Genomic DNA, 17,228 nt, shown 5'->3' with positions numbered 1-17,228 from the left:
TCTGCCTCCCTTTGCAAGGAAACTCCCTCTGACGTGTCAGTGGGATTGGTACTTCAGCGTCCATGATGACAGCCAGCTGCTGCAGAGCACATTGCCTTGTGCCAGTGATGCTTTCCTCCCTCTCTGCTGTCCTTGCTTTTGTGATAGCAAAGGCAGGCTATCACCATGCAACATGCCTTATCGCACCCTATCAGTGCCAACTCCATAGTGCTCTTTGACCTTTTCCAGTCCTGATGTTTCTGAGCTGACAGCAGCTTAGGTCTAGCTTGTGCCAAGCTGTTTTTTTTTGTTCTGTGATGACGGACAAAACATGATGTAGCTCAGCCTAGCTCTCTGCTTCTCTGATCTGCACAGCGAATGACACTGAACTTGTCAAAGGTCTAAGAGTGTTGAATTGATTTGTAAAGAATGGGAACAGTTATTAATAGCAATTAAATACTTTCTTCCCTGAAGTTCTGTCACCTTTTTTTTTTTTTCATCTGCTTAAAATCAGAGACTTAAGCAAGTAAAACTGCAGGTTTCTGCAACATCTTTTTGGTAAAAGAAAAATCCAGTACCTGAATTTAACTATCTTTAACGGCTTATTTGTTGTATGTGATATTCCACTTAATGGTATCTGTTGAATTTATTGAAACAGAACCTGTGTTAAAATGAGACTTTTCTCCACTTGCTCTACCATCTGTCAGGAGCCAGACTGTGAAGCACCAGTAGTGGTTTAGTCTTCTGCAGGCAGCTGTTACTGCTGCAGTGTACCCTACCATACATACTGGCCCTAGCCCACGGCCACTGTGTGTCCCAGGCTGGTGTTGGGGAGTTAAAACTTGTGGGGTGAGTGCTGGGGTGGGTGCTGGGCAGGGAAGAGCAGACTGGCGAGGGGACGCCACTGCCAGTTGCAGAAGAGCTCCGTCATACAGCAGGAATCTCTACTCTGGGTGACGGACAGTGCTGATTAGAAAAAGGCTAAATGTCAACATTGTTCTGAACTGGTAATTGGAAATTTTCCAAGAGTATTTTAGACACGAGACTTTGGAGGTTTTCTCCTCCCAGACTGCTTTCCCTCCTCCTCCTCCTTCCCCCACTAACTGCTGTAACTCATTCTGTCAAGTACTGAGTGCTGTCGCTTCAGACCTTCAGATAAATCCTTTACAGCAACAATTTTAAAAGCTGCCGTAGTGTCTCTTTCTGCCTGTCTGTCTTTCCATCTTGCCTTCCTCCTTACTAATTTATATGGTGGTGAGGGGAAGGTGGCCATGCATGGAAGGTGGGGGTGGCGCAGAGCGGAGGGGTGAAAGCCGTGTTTTGACACATGTGGCTTTCCATTTTTGCAGAGGTCGTTAACACTCTGCTTAGTGACCGCAAGTTGATTACAAACACCGCTTTGCCAAAACGCTTGGAGAGGAGACCTGTGTTTCTGTTCCCCTTGTCTGATTAGTTTTAAAATATATTATTACCAGCAAGATTTAAAGAAAAATTTATTGCTTGCAAAGAGGGACCCAAATCCCCAGGGCAGAATAAATAAAATAAAAACATGAGAAGTGCATTTATAGTCCTCCTGAAAATAAGAGTGCAGTCTTAAAAAGGTTTCCTTAAAATGAAAAATGGATGACTGAGTCGCCAACTGCTACTAATCTAAAAGTTAGTGCTTTTGATAGTGATGACTGTGCTGCTAACTCTTCGTTAGCAAGGGTATTTAGTTGTAGGATAAGAGGGCTTTATAGAACATTTGCTCCCCTGTGGTTTAGAAATTAGCCTGTATATGGAATAAGTGAGCAAAGATGGATTGTATTTTCCATTGCCTTAGTTATTCCTGTGCATGTGTGTATGTGCTGGTGTGCTTTTGCATGTGTGTGTGCAGGCACTAATAGCTTTGCGATGATGATGGAGATGATCAAGATGATACAGAATGGAAATATTGTGTGATTTTCTGGAGTCAGCCTTTAAAGACTCTCTTTAAATGGGAAAGGCAACAAATTCTGGAAAGCAGGTTTGCCAGCAGGCTGCTATTGAGATCCTCAGGAAACATACATTACTGTGATGTGTTTGAATCTGGAAATAATTTTTCCCACAAGGGAGAAAACACCTTGTCATAAAATATGTTGCATTTTACTTGTTTATTCAGTGTTATGTCTTTCTAATAAATTGTGGACTTAGCCTTGTTTGCATTTATGTCAGTGGAACATTTTTGCTTGAGTTCAACCTAGTAAAATCGACTGTATCTAGCTCTGATGCCCAGTGTGAGATTTGTCTTACAAAGCTCATACTGACATTTCTGAGAGCCAGAAGCTTCAGCTGATCCTCAGGTGATCAGCAGCCTTGCAAGACCCAGCAGCAAACCTGTAAAAACTCTTTCTCTTATACTAGTTGCTGCTTTTTCAGTCTGTATCATACTTTGCCTGAGGACTCTATCCACTCTCCAGGGGTCTCAGGGCAGCAGGAGCAGAGACACTGAATTATGATTACACCAGAGTTTTCTTGCAAGTCTTGTAGAGGAGCGATGCTCACTGCTCAGGGCAAGAGCTGGGAGAACCACATGGGCAGGACTTTACAGTTCAGCTGCCAGTTTGTTTTTTTAGGAGCGGCTGGCAATGGGGAAATGAAGTGTTCGAAGTGATGAGAGTCTTACTTGTAGTTTAGAAAATAGGATTCTTTTCTTCTAACTATGCTCTACTGAAGGGAGTATTGTTTTCTTTTATTCTCTGGGAGAAGATCCAGGAGAAATCCCTATTTTCCATGTTATTTGTTGAGCTGTCCTCTCTTTACGTGAAGCCAAGTCCTTCGTTGTGCTGCTATACACTTAAATCCCCTCACCATCTTTCTGTCAATGGGTTCCACAGTGTAGAACCAATGAATGGCTTGTGCCCCAGGGCCGCTTCTTAATATTGCTAATAATAATCCTTTGTGCAAAGTCCATATTTTTTAAATCAAACGTGCTGACAGCAATTAAGCAAACCTCTCGCTGGGAACTGCAGTGGCATAAAGACTTGGGACCAACAGAAGGACTCTCGGAGAGACTGTACATACAGTATCATGCCGGCACCATTTGCTGATTTCAGTTATTTCGTCTCAGAGTTACGCTGGACATCCTTGGCAGAGTGACAGCACGAGCCTTGTTCGTTGAAACCCTTCCCAGCTCTGCGGCCACAAGAACACCCCAAGTATTTTAAGTGAGCTACGTAGGTCCTATTCTTAACTTTTCATCTCATCAGATACTTTTCTTATTAGAACTTGAGAGCCTTCCCTCTAAGGTAATGATGAGGTACGTTAAACCTCCGTGATCAAGTCCTAGCTTGTGCGTTTCTCGTGTGTTATGACTGTGATCTGTGCAATAGCTGTGCTCCAGCCTCGCTGGGCCATGTGACATAATGGTGTTTTTAATTTCCTCCTTCGAGTCCCATCGCCTGTTTGCATGTAGGAAATTACTTTGTTTTTCATGTTAATTGATTGCACGACCTGTTTCAGCAATTCACCATCTCAAAGGTATGTCTGAGATCTACAAATGACTCACTGACATAAATGCAGACGAGCTAAAGCCACTTGTGTTACAGAAGGGCTGAAAGCCAAGGCAGAGTATCTTGATATCCCAAATAGCCTTTTAGCCCATAGGACCGTGAGCCCGTGGCCCGCTTTGGTAATGACTACATTGAAGTCTCGTGGCAAGTGGTAGGTTGTGAGAGGCGGCCTGCAGGAATAGTCATGTTAAATTCATGGTCTCTAGCTCACTTGATCAATTGCAAGCTGGTAGACATTTATTTAAAATTTATACCACATGAATGTCTGAGGTAATAGGTGAATACTGTAAAGGGTTTATTTAAAAAAAAAATATTTGACCAGTAGGGTCTTTGGAGATCAAATATTTCATTTTCAAGGGTGCCCTGAGTATTCAAAGAGGAGGAGGGAGAAGTAAAGAGGGATTTAGGTAATGTGAAATACCACAGAAAGCAAGATTTTCCAAGGAAAACACCAGGAAGCTTGGTATGAGCATTTAATGTATGCTGCAGTTTTTAAAAGGAAACATTAATGGTGAAACATGCCCTCGAAGGACAAGCCAGCAATAAATTTTGTGTCACAAAATTACCTGTCAGTGAGATTATGTTTAAATAACATAGAATTGTTCCTGCTTCTTGAGGGGTTGGGAGAAACTTCACGGGAGAGTGTTCAAAGTATTCAGAATTATGTGCACAAATCCCATTAACAATAATGGGATTTGTGTGTTCAACCCTGCTCAAATGGCATTGAAAAATGCAGCTGTTGGTTGTTCTTCCCCAAAGCACAGACATAGCAAGGGAGCAATGAAATCCAAAATATTTTCTCTCAAGACTTTTTTTTTATTACCTTCCCAACACTGAGTGTCTCACTAGCTGCCTATGTGCACTGCATCATGATTAAAGCCTACAGGCAATTCTCCTTTTCCCTTGGTCAGGGGTGGGGTGGGAAATCACAGCAACAACAAAAAATCCCACCAAACAGATTTGACATATTAGTGTTCCCATTATCTGTGACAACGGGGAAAATTATTACATAAAAATTGAGCAGGACAGTGAGCATTTTGAATGAGTGGACTCAAGTAAAAGAGTGTCAGTGTGTTGTGGGTTTTTTTTTTCTAATGTCCTTGCATAAAAATTCAAGGTTTGTGTTTTGATGAATTGTAGATGAGACCAAGTCCTTGTAAAGGAGAACAGTACAGGGCAGAGAATGCTCTAAAGGTGGAAGGCAGAGGAAGAAAGGGGGAAAACATACAATTAAGACTTAAATATGACTGAACATGTTGCCATGGGATTTGATCTTATCCTATTTACAAGAGAAAACTTATGACTCATTGGTGCTACATGGTCGAGCCATTACTCATTTATGGAATAAAAAAAATAGATACCTTTTATGGGATTTTTATAAATAATGGTTACTTCCCCATATTTGTGAATACTGAGCAAAGACATGCTGCAGTCATAAAGCTCACTGCATGCTCAGCTTTTGTGATGACTTTTTGAGAAGTATTCAGTGTTAACTGATTGTTTCTCTCTTCAGAGTTTTGTTTTCCACAGTGTTCTGCTCATTGCCCGTGCTGAGTTGTAACCCTTATTTCACAAAAACACAGAGGGAAAGCAGGGTAGGCTTAGCCAAAATCCAGATAGACAGCACCTAAAGACCCTGTCGTGCAGTTCAAGATGGACATGTAAAAGGTATGGTTTTTGACTGTCTTCTTCCCATCTGAGGCTGGGAGGACTCTGCAGGATTCCAGCACTGCTGTTCGCCAGTGGTCTGCTGTGGTGGCCATGATCTGCTCAGAATGTACTATTCCCTAAGTGAAGACCTTTCAGCTGTGCCTGAGGAGCTTTAAAGACGTTATCCTGGCCCTGCACCCCTTCAGGCCACTCTTGACTTGTGGGTTATCACCCTGTGGCTATCTGGTCCCACTTTGGTGCTGTTTTCTTCTGCTGCTCAGTGTTAGGTACAGTTAATGTGCTTTTTTAATTACTACCACTGCCCTCACTCACAGGGTTACTAAAGGGTAAAAATATAATCTGGTCTTGAACTCTGGCTTTTTGGCCTGGGAGGGATCCTTGCTTTTATCATGGTGTATGTAAAGTGTCAACCTTTTGTAATGCTGACCTTCCTATATGGGTTTGAAGAAGTGCATGTAACCACTAATACGAAAAAGTTATCTGCATATCAAATTAGAATCTGTTTAAGAGCTTGGATAATGTAGACAGTCTCAGGAAAAAACTAATCTTTTAAAAAGTTTTGTTGTATGACCTCTGGGTAGACATATTAAAAAGATGGATTTTTTTGAGTGGAGCGATTGTATTTTTTAATTTTATTGCTTGACGCACAGCCCATGCAGTAACATTTCTTCTTGGGTGGGTTGTAACTTTATGATGGCCCACAACTGGCTTCTGTCTGAGTTAAAGATCAAGAGTGTTCAGCATCCTAGAGGTCAAGCCCAATCCTAACCATTCTGTGATTCTGTGATCTGAAGTTATGCATGTTTTCCTGGGGGACTGTGTGTGAAGAGGAGAAGATGTGGGAGCAGTGAATGCTACATTCAAATCTTGGATTACAGTCTACCTATAATGTCTTTCCAGTAGTAGTTGCATATCCATTTTCTTCATATCCATGAAAATATCTTTGAAAATTAGACAGACATTCTACAAAGAATTAATGGATGTGAATTCTTGAAGCAGCTGGCCATAGTATGGAGATAAGTTTCCAAGGCTTTGCTTTATCCTCTGAAGAGAAGAAACAATTGGAAGAGACGTATATAATCTGTATGCTCATACAACAAAGACGTCCCATGGATATGGCCATGAGAAAATCCTTGATCACATTAATTCCCACCACCTGCCCAGTTGTACAGAGATGCACGGGGTGTATTTTGGGGTAAATTGACACTGGGTTCCAGAAGAAAGCAGCCTTTACTTTGTTGTTAATTCTGTTTCTGTGCCAAACTGTGTGTTTGGGAGATTATGGTTTTTAATGTACTGGTCAATAAAACCTAGTATTTGACTTGGTATGATTCTAGCTGGCCCATGACATCCTAAGTGTTACAATAACGTTCACACGTTTTACTGGTTGGTCCAACTCCTGCAAATGGTCAAGGAGAGTTACATGCTACCCTTGACACAGTGAAATTATTCCAGCTAAAAATGAGAACGAGGAGTTTATATTTTCCTCTGTTTTCTGTATATATACCTGAATCATTGAATTGCAAACTGTAGAGAATCCTTTGAAGTAAATGGAAATTACTACTTATGTGAAACAATGTACAAAATACAATACACTTTTAAAGAAAAAGAGGGAGAATACTTGCAGTCTGTCTTGAATAGAAGACATACAAAACATTCACACAGACTTTGCTGTGATTTTACTCTCAGAAGCCTGTCAACATCGCATTTGCTTACATGGCATGTATCTATTACTAGCTCTGTGATTTTTGCCTTGCTAGGCCAGAAAATGGCCACTGCTCAACTGGACTGTGTCACGCTTAACGCTTGTAGCACTTACACAGTATACTGTCCTTATACACGTCGGTGCTGCTGGTCGTTCCCTCTCAGAGGTGTCATCCTGTTCTGTCACCCTGATGGGTTTAATTTGTTTATCTTCTGTGCACCAGAGGGGTACATGTTGCCTTTCTGAACACAGGAGTCTGGGGGAGCTGCAGAGTCTGGGTCAGCAGGTGGGTGGCAGGAACATGTGGGATAGTTTTTAGGAAGCAATTTGGGAATCAGTTACAGTGATTATATCAGGACAGAAAACACTGAGGGAGGCCCTTGTTTATTGTTGTCAGAACATCATTATATTCATGTCGCATGTAGATCAGAGGTGCTAAGAAATTATTCCTTAGCAAATGCTTTTTTGCTCTAGTATTCTTTTGTTGGCACAACCCAGTGTTCAAAGAGTCTTTTTGTAAGGAAAAGAAGCATTAAAACTTCACTCATGCTTTGACTTGAGGTCACGGAGAGAATTCTGGATGGCCACATTGTTCCTGTAAGCAAAGCAAATAAACTATTATCTAAACCCTTCTTCTGCTTTGGTGTCATACAAGGAAATTAGCCAAACTACTTGACTTATCTGGCCTGTATTGGGTGTCATATATGAACAAAATCTTAATGTCAGCTACTCAATTCACATCTTGTATCTGCTCTCAACAAAGGAAAGCTGGTTTTGTTTTGCTTTGTTTTTTGTTTTGTTTTGTTTTGTTTTGTCTTGTTTTTAATGATTCTGCTCCGTGCAAGTTAACTAATATTAATTGCTTTCTGGATGGCTGTTGGACATCACAGCTGTAACAACAAAAAGTAAGATTTTTCTTTTTAACATCATACTTCAAAAGTTAAATTAAAAATTCTCTTGCAAAAATAAGTCTGTAATAAGTAGACTATGCATCAATAAATGTACAAAGGAAGGACAATCTGCACCTGATATAATAAATGTATTTCTCACAAAACCTCTGTTCAAAGATCATACCATTTAATCATGATTGGTGACTTCTCTACACAATTTTAGAATTCATATATGGGATGAAATTTCAGCTATATTAGTGTCCCATTTGCACCATTTTGGCTTCATAAAAGATACTTAAATATATATGAAAATCTGGGCTATAGAACTTCCCGTGTTCTGAGAAGAATTCTTTATTAAATGTTATATGTTGGCACAGTTTTCGGTTCCCTTTCTGTAGAACTTAGGAGTTTTAATAATTGTTAGTGTAAATATGGTAGGCACCTGTTGCTTTAATTCACAATGAAACGTTCAACACTTCCTGTTGTATAATTACACTTAAATTTATGCTTAATTTATGCTTACAACAGTACAGAAAGATGTTAAATTATCCTTCAAACACCTGGCAGCATATTAAACCAAAATCCTACTGGCCTGTCTAACAGAGGTGATTCTTCTGCCAAACTTCTTTTGGGTTGTACATACTGAACATGCAGTAAAATCACTGCCTGATCGAGAACCACACTTGAGAGGAAGGTATCTGACCTTGCACCAAGTTGGTGCAAGCTAGCAAGCTAGCTTTTGCTTTCTCTCTCTCTTTTGATCCTTCTTTGTGGTTTTCTAAATACTTGTATATAGCTCCTCAACTATAGACACTAATATTTCAGTTTTGGTCATTGAAAAACACTCTGGATTTCAACTTACAGGTCATATATATGAACAACTGGCTATGTTACATAAAGCTTCCAATACTCTTATTTATTGAGAATTTACATTTTTATTGTAAGTGAACACATTAAGTTATAATAAAGATAGTAATATGTCAATTACTGTGCCACAACCCGCTGTGAACAAACCGCAAATGTTTGTGTTACGTGATTTGAAAAAGATCTTTGTGGAGTTAATGCGGTGTTTTGGATTTTGAAAGTACACGTGATTCTGCAAACTGAAACAGAATGGTCTAGCACCTTTTAATGAAGAGTTGCAGAGCAGTCACATGCAATAATCACTCTTCTCTAGTAATTATCAGGTGTACTATGTTGTGTCCTATAACAGTAATAAATACCATACAATGGTAAACAAAGATACAGTTTTGTTGTGTTGTAGAAACAAAATATGCCTTGATAACAGAAATTACTACTCAAGTGTCGTGAGATTTGCGTTCCACTTATTAAACTAGCAGAACTGAACAACTATTGCCTCTTAATAATGATAGTGCCTGGGTAAGTGGTAAAAATGGAAATGCCTGACATTTGCTGCTTGTACTGGAACAATTGCTACAGAGAAGGTGTAAAAGGGTGTGAGGTTCTGCAAGCATGAACCAGGTTATACACCTTCTGCCAACCTCTTTGTGTGTTTGAAATCCTGCTTCCACACATTACTGCTTATTTTGAACAGGTACTATTTAAGACAGGAGAGGCAAATCTTTCAAAGTCTAACAGCTAAGAAATGAAGTAAAGGATAATGAGGAGCCATAGTCTGGTGTCAAAATTGGAGACTGACACTCTTCCATCTCACATGGTTTCTGCCTCATACATACACCTCTGTGCTTGTTATGTCCCAGCTCCTGCCACAGCATCACTTTCATTTATCCCTGTGCCTTCAGCTCTAACTGAATTTGAAGAACTTTAAATTTATTAGTCAATATTAAAATTTCTTTTTTTTTTTTTTCTACTATTGCTGCATTTTCACTACAGAAGAGCAAGGTATTGCTCTGAAGGTGTTGGTTTTCCTCTCCTCACAGATTTCTCTGTCCTTTCTCCCTCTCCTCTGTGTCCCCAAATTATTACGCTGAGTAAATTTGTCTCTTCTGTCTACAGAGATAGCCTTTAATTCAGGATAAGGTTTACTTCATAGCCTAAAAATGGCTCTTAGTCCTTGATCTGACTCACTGCATTACAGTACAGTCACTTATAGATCAATTTATTTTTAGAATCTCAAAGAAACAGATTATATGGGAAGCATTTGTTTCTGATCAAAAGATGGCTCCAAACTGAAATATCCTGCTGGAGGGAATCTTCTTTCAACTTGACCCTTAATATAGGGACACTCTGACAGCTGTTCCATGCCTTTTGAACGTCTGTTGCACTCTTCTGCAAATTTTTTGTGATCAGTTCAAACAAAAAATGGGCAAATGTAGACAATCACGTGTCCTGGGAGACAAATGAGTTTTCCTGCTTTTCTTCCTATATACGAGGTAATTTCATTGGGGGTAGAAGGTTTTTCTCCTATCTGCTCTCTGTATTTTTTTTTTTTCTAAGAGGAGAGATAGTTGTGTGGGGAAAGAATTTGGATCAAAACCCACATTGTCATTGAATTGTCACTCAGTGTTTAACAGTTTTGAAGATATTTTTGTTTTATTTTTCCATTCAAAAGTGGAGGAGTTGGGAGCACTGTGGCACATTCAGTGCTCACAGAGTCCTACCTGTCAGAAGTGGTACTTCTTTGTACATTATCTGACATTTCTTGTTTTTCGGAAGTAGAGTAAATACTGCAGAGAGTTTGCATTGATGTATCATCACTACTAGCTGGCATTTTAATTCTGTATTCCTCTTAATATAATTTTTTGCATTTTTAAAGAAGCTAGTAATGGGAAGATGTTAGCATGTATGGTAAAGTAACAGAATCGTATTAATGTTCAAAATGGAGTGAGTCGCTAGACCTACATAATGGAGAACTCCAACATTCAGCCAGACCCCATTAAGATGCTGATACATGATCAGAGATTTCTGTCCTCTGGATCCCAAACAGCCAATGAAACTACCATGTCGTGTAGTAGATCCACAGGGGAGAAAAGATGTGTACACATCTACTAAAAAAAAAAAAACACATCCAAATCCTAATGCTGAGTACAGCCCTGTGGCATTCTATTTTAGGTGAGGGTGTTGTGCTGTTGCAGAGTGTGAGGTTGCTCTAACAGTATTTAGCATTACTGTTCTTTAGGAAGGGCATCTGTTGTGCTTGCTGCAGGGGGTGATGTTATCCTGGGCTGTAGTAATAACAATGAAAGTTACTACAAAAGTAAAATGTAAGGATAGCTTCTTGTATCCTAGTGGCATATCTAATTATTATTCTCACAAATTAATATTAGATTTTTAAAGTTATTATTGATATGCTAAGGTGATAACAGCAAGACAATCTAATTTTACCCCTTCTTGTGGGACTTTTTGCTTCAGCCTTGACCAGTAAACACTTTTTTTTAATCAGAGAGACACTCAAAGGATCAGCAGCCTGAGCTTGCTGTAACTGATGAATAATTTTTTTTTTTAAAGGAACAAAAAAGGATGACAGTTTGGGTTTTCTTTTTTGAAAAACAAAACAGAAAGGGAAGGAAAAGAAGGAAACAAAACCAGCTATGCCTTTTCCACATGAACAGAGATGCATTTGACTGATAAATATGATTTTTGAAAGCAATTCTTTTCCTTAGAAAAGAAAGGGAACAAACCATCTATAGAAAGTTCACTTTCAGAATTTCCTTTAAGTGTGCACAGGAGAGCACATACGGATTTGCATTCTTGTATACTAGATTTTTGCAGCCGCTCTGTCTCTCACAGAAACTATAGTCTTCTAGTTGTCCTGGTATTAAGTGCCTGAATATTTGGACTGAGGACCATGCTGGGGGCTGCCACATGCTGACAAGCCATTGGTGAGGTCAGAACAAGGCACTTGGGCATCACGCAACACGTGCTCCACAGATAACCCAGGAGGAATTTTGGCTGAGTTAGGGTTGCCCTTAGGCTATCCCTATAGCTTACTCCCTATGCTCTTTTCAGCTAATTGTAAGAGATAATGCTCTCTCCAGGCTTTTAGTCTTTTTATGTATCCCCACAAGAGAATCTAATTAATGCCTATTATAGCATTGCTTCTCTGACAAGTCATTTGAATGAGGCTATCAATCTGCTGTCCAGCTGTTACTGATAGAAGCCGAATTTGAATTGACAGGGAAGTCTGAGAGGAGCTGTTTATTCCTTTACCAGTTTCTGATGCATCACTTTAAAAGTGTGTGTGACGATACATATGGTTCCCAAATCTATATTTAGGGACTTGATTTCCAAAGAAGGTGAGTACCTGCAGCTTGCTTTGAGTTGTGTTGAAATTGCAGAGGATGCTTCTGCAGATCAGGCCCACTAGAATTCTTGAAATGGGATTTCAGATGTTTGCTCCCTGGGCAACAACATCCAGGGATCCTTCTTGATCACCACTGCCTCTCACATGTATCACATGTGAGCTTACCACAACCATCTCCTTCCTTCCACACAATTAAAAATGGGAAGTGAGATCCCTCAACAAGTAATTCATCTTCCCCTTCAGATGACTAAAGCTTCATTGATGCAACAGTTGCCACTCATAGAGTAGTGTGGCCACCTTCCTTCCTGCCTACACTTCATTGAGGCCTCCTGTCACATACTACAGTAATTTTTGAGTTATAAGGAAAATGATACAAGTTTAGGGAGATGGAGGCTGTAAGTCAGCAACTGTAGTCAACTTAACTCTAAGCAAGGGTAATGGAAAGGAGATCCACTAGGATGTGAGAAACAGCTGGACAAGGGAAACCTCTTTGAAGTTTGAAACAAATTAATGTATTTACAAGGTTGCCTATATTCTGGGCTGTAGGCAGTGGGAGATGGGTATGGAGGATATGGAAAGAAGCTCATGAGTTCTTTAAAGATTTTGTTCTTTGTTAGACCCTGGCATTTTTCAATGGTCAAAATTCAGTTATCACCACTGTGCTAGTGCTTCGAGCATATGGCCTTTATCCTTATCTTTTGCAGTGATCCATTTAATAACATTTGTGATCCTTCTCTGCCTGTGATGTACTTCTAGAGTATTGCTAATAAGCTTTGGGACTTGCTGAGGAAGAAAACCCTTTAATATCTTCAAATTATGGGCAGCTTTTGAGGTGGTGGTTGTAGTTGAGTCTTGTTGCTCTGACTGTGACCTAAAGCCTGTTGAAGTGAGTTGAGTCTTTCCTCTGACTTCAACAAACTTTAGATCTGTATCCCTCCCTATAAGTTGAGTTAAGTCTAAAACACTGAGTGTTTGGAAGAAGACAGGAGCACAGCTTACATTTCCTGGCTCTGGAGTTTCCTTTATGTTGTCCTCAGGTCAAAACTTGTCTTCAAATTCTGTCTCTGTAATGCTTATTCCCACAAAAGGAGATAAAGGTCTTTGTTCCTCTAGAAGTCCCTAGATGACTAGATTGAACAAACAGAGCAGTAATGTTCTTACTGTTTTCCATCACCTACTAAAGTGCAGAACCTTCTCCCTCCCCCAGAGTTTCCATTTCCTCTGTTTCCTGTCTTTGCAGATTGGGTAACAAATGCTGAATATTTCCTGAAGTTGACTAATGACAGGACATCGATGTCTGCAGCTGAGTAGTCTGGCTAGTGCTGGGTTGAATTCTTGACTGAAAGAAGGTGCTACAGCTTGTGTTTATGGAGCAACCCCCCTCTCTGTATGCTTCTGTCTTTTTAATACCTTTAGGATATTGTATCTGCCTAGTTGAAGCACCCTGTGGCAAGTATGCTTCAAATAACTTCTAGTTTATTGCAGTATTATTATTACCGTAACAAAAATAAGATTATCACAGACCAAACTGAGATACAGTACTGTGATTATATGTTATTTTTCACATGTTCTGCCCAACCATTAACGATTGGAGAAATCCATTATTTCAAATCAATAGCTTTTCAAAGCAAAGGAAAAGAAAGTAAGATCTTCCACAGGTGGAAATTAGTTTGGGCTTGGTTTACACAAAGTTAGGTTATGTACCTCAAAATTAAGAACGTTTAGAATGGAATTTCTTATGACTACTTTTGGGGCATGTTTTTGCTTGCTATGGCCACATGTTCTTTTTCAAATTGAATAATATCTTTGCTTTTAATAATGTAAATTTCTATATGTTGAATATTGCAAAATGAGGAAAAATGGGAAGTTCAATTAAAAAAACTGACATACCACTAAATACACAATTATTTTTTTTCCTTTTCTTTATCTCTTCCATTACTGTTATTATTTTTTCCTTCACTGTGTTCTGATTCTCCAGTGTGGAGACTTTCAAATGAAAGTTAACAGATGCTATTGCACATAATCTGACTGCTCTTGAGGGGAGCTTGTTCCCACCAGACATTTTACAACATCTGTTTGAAGCTGACTTTGCGCTCCTTCTGTTCCATCTCAAATTGGAAGCCCCGATGAGAAGAGATGAGAAGGTACATGTACCGAGGCAGGGCTTTGATCCGCGATGCCACACACTGACTGACATTTCCACTTACATTGAAACATGCTGCTCTCAGATACATGGTAATAAACAGGACTGTTCAGCTGGCTAACAGAGATGCTGTTGAGACAGCACCAGAAAAAAAATAACCTTTCTTCATAGACTTTTTTTTTTTTAAATCTAAAACTCAGAAATACACTACATTGTTTATACAGTCTGTTTAATCTTCCATATTTTCTTCACCTACAGCATGAAAAGTCATGATTTTATTGATATGCTAGCACTATTTTCCTGTGGGGCTTACTGGAGTTCCTAGGCAGAGCTTCAGGATTTTTCCCTATACTGAAGTTTATCACTTCAAATTTATGCTCTTATAATGTGAAAATATAAAATTTTCTTCATTAGAGCAAGGCAAACCTTTCTGTTCATATTGAACTTTGTCATCTGAACAATTCTCTTTCTGTTCTTAGTTAAAAACTCTTCCCTTTGAAATAATACCATTCAGTACTGTCTCTTTACAAAAATAGGGAAACAAAGATATGCATTTTTCAGAGGGGAGAGGATATTGCAAACTTGTTTTCACAAATGTTCAATACATCTGAAAATAAAACATTTCAGAAACAAAGAAAGTATTTAATTGCAGTGACATAATATGAACAGATCTGAAGTTAACTCATAACTTTATCTCCTAATACTGATTAACAGAGTTCTCTCTCTTTTTTAACATGTTATCTTTTGTATGCTGATCTGGGAGAATAAAGGCATTTTATACAACATTTAAGAAGCTTTTATAAGGTGTAATTTATTTTCCTTCTTTGAAAATCGTATCTTTTATTATTTTAACCTATTAGGCTGTATGCTGTAGAAAAATAGTGAAAATGTTAATTTATTTTGGGCATTTTAAGTAAAGGTGCTGAAGGTACAGAAAAGTTTATATACTTTGAATATCAATAGGAATTTTACCCCTAGACTTCTCCTTACACAGTGATCATGTCACCTCTCATTCTGTCCTGGCTCCTCAAGGCCTCATAAGCTGATGAATCTCTGCTTCTCTGAGATAGGAGTTTAGGAATAAATTGGGTCATCTTTCAAAGTAGTAGTGTTGACCAAGTAATAATTTTGTTAAGATTTCAGTAATCCTTAATGATACTATCTATATCTATACTGAGAATATAGCTCCCTTTCTGATTTGGTTTGTAATGCTTGAGATAAGATGGCTGTGCTCTGCATAACAGGTAATTGGGTGGAGGAAAGAACAAGAGTGTTTTCTTGTCAGAATCCAAGGCCAAGCTTCTGAGAGACTCAATTAAGTGTCATAACCAGATCACACACCTTATCTTTTTAAAATGCTCCGAAAGGGAAACGACCAGAGATTTTTCCTTCCTTACCGAACTTCAAATATCTCACTGGGATATAATTTGGAGTTTTCAGTAAACATAAAAAAAATATTCATTTACTACAATGGTATATTCTAGTCCTTCTTTTCTAAGAGCAGTCATCTTATTCACTTATTATCTGCTTCATTATGTTGTGTTTGTGGCTGCTGGAAATAGGGCATAGTCAATGAAATAGCAACCCTACCATGCCTGCAAGAGTCACAATACTTTGCAGACTCAGAATTTCAACTGCTTCTATGTGAAATATCTCCTTTAAATTGTCTCCCCAAAGGTTTGAAAATGTCCTCAAGTCTTCCCAGCTGCTTATATACCATATTGCATGCATCACATAACCGTGACAGTATTTACATAAAGACCATCGCTCGGTCTCACTATGATGAACACTGAGGGACACAGGACATCCAGTGAACTCTTACTTTGTTTGTCCACAAACTCTCTTACTTTGTTTGGCACAGTGGTATCTCACAATATCAGTTGTGCCAAATCAGTGAGCCAGGCAGGGGAGGTTGCTCCCACATGTGAGAACATGTTACAAGAGTTTCTAGTATTTTAGGCTGTTTGCATTCACTTTCTGTCTCTTGAGAGAAAGTCTGAAGTTGGGTTTTGAAAGCACCTTAGTGGAAGTATCTGACACAGTTATAGTGAATTTCCCCATCTTCTTCCAGACCTTTTGTGAATTACTGTATTATGGGAGAGAGAAAGCGTGGTATTATCTTCTCTTTGAGACTCACTGTCCAAATCTGTAGCTCCTTCACTTCCTAGATGGTTGACTCCAAGAAAGACTGGAGGTTTAGGCAGTCTGGTCACATCGCTTCAGATTCATGGTGGTAGGTCTAGCATCAGTGACATGGATGAATGACTTCAATAAAGAAGTACAGTGGAACAGCATCTTCCACAAACCTATTTGTACCATATGTTATGCCCCAAAATGCTGTTTTAGTAGAACACCCAACCTTGGGGCCTTCTGTTTGTTATTAGTAACATTTGCTTTCAGTTCGTCACTATTTTTTTTTGCTGGGGGAGGGGGAGGAAACACAGAATATCTGAAAACAATAACTCTTGTTCATTGACACAAACCGGCTGTCAGTTCCTTGTGGGACCCGGGCTGATAAAAACCAGGGAAAAACTATTTTATTTGCAATGTAAGGAATTTTAGCCTGTGGAGATTTTTAGTTCAACAGCAGTAAAGGTAGGGACAGCAACCAGTGAGGCTGTTAAAGGTTACATTCTCTCCCACCCTCTCTTTTTCCCAGTCCCTTGAGTCATAATTAAAACTCCAGAAAGTGAGAAGCTGTTACTAATGCTAACATACAGTTTGGCACAACAGAATCATGCATTTACTGACTTGTGTTTTTTATTTCATTTCATTTTTTATAGGTCAAGCTGAAATTTTACTTTACTATTTGGTTTACAAAGGGCTTTTCTGAATCTGAAACTTCTAATTTGATTTGAGAGTTTCCCAGGTATAACAATTATGGAAACAAACACCTTCTTCAGCAGCCTGACAATAATAATCTCCTAATGGAACAATTGGGCACTTTAATCAGATGTGAATTTAGTGCTCTCAGCTTGAAAATGCAGAAGATGGCCTATTGTGCTTTGTACTGCTTAGGATTTCTCACAAGAGAATAGCTGGACACAGACGTGAGCTAGTTACCCTTCATATCTCATTAAGAGCT

The 17,228-nt window shown here is 39.1% G+C and overlaps 1 protein-coding gene across 1 annotated transcript in view; it reads left to right on the top strand.

The window, feature by feature from the left end:
- Window positions 1-17,228, top strand: part of CREB5 (cAMP responsive element binding protein 5) — a gene marked incomplete at both ends in the record, with an annotated part of 253,641 nt that overhangs the window by 108,787 nt on the left and 127,626 nt on the right. The gene's annotated exons all lie outside the window — the stretch shown is intronic.

The sequence above is a fragment of the Nesoenas mayeri genome (assembly GCF_963082525.1).
Source record: "Nesoenas mayeri genome assembly, chromosome: 2".
Classification (NCBI taxonomy): Eukaryota; Metazoa; Chordata; class Aves; order Columbiformes; family Columbidae; genus Nesoenas; species Nesoenas mayeri.
Note: the sequence above shows the minus strand (reverse complement) of the source record. Positions and strands in the feature narration are given on the sequence as shown.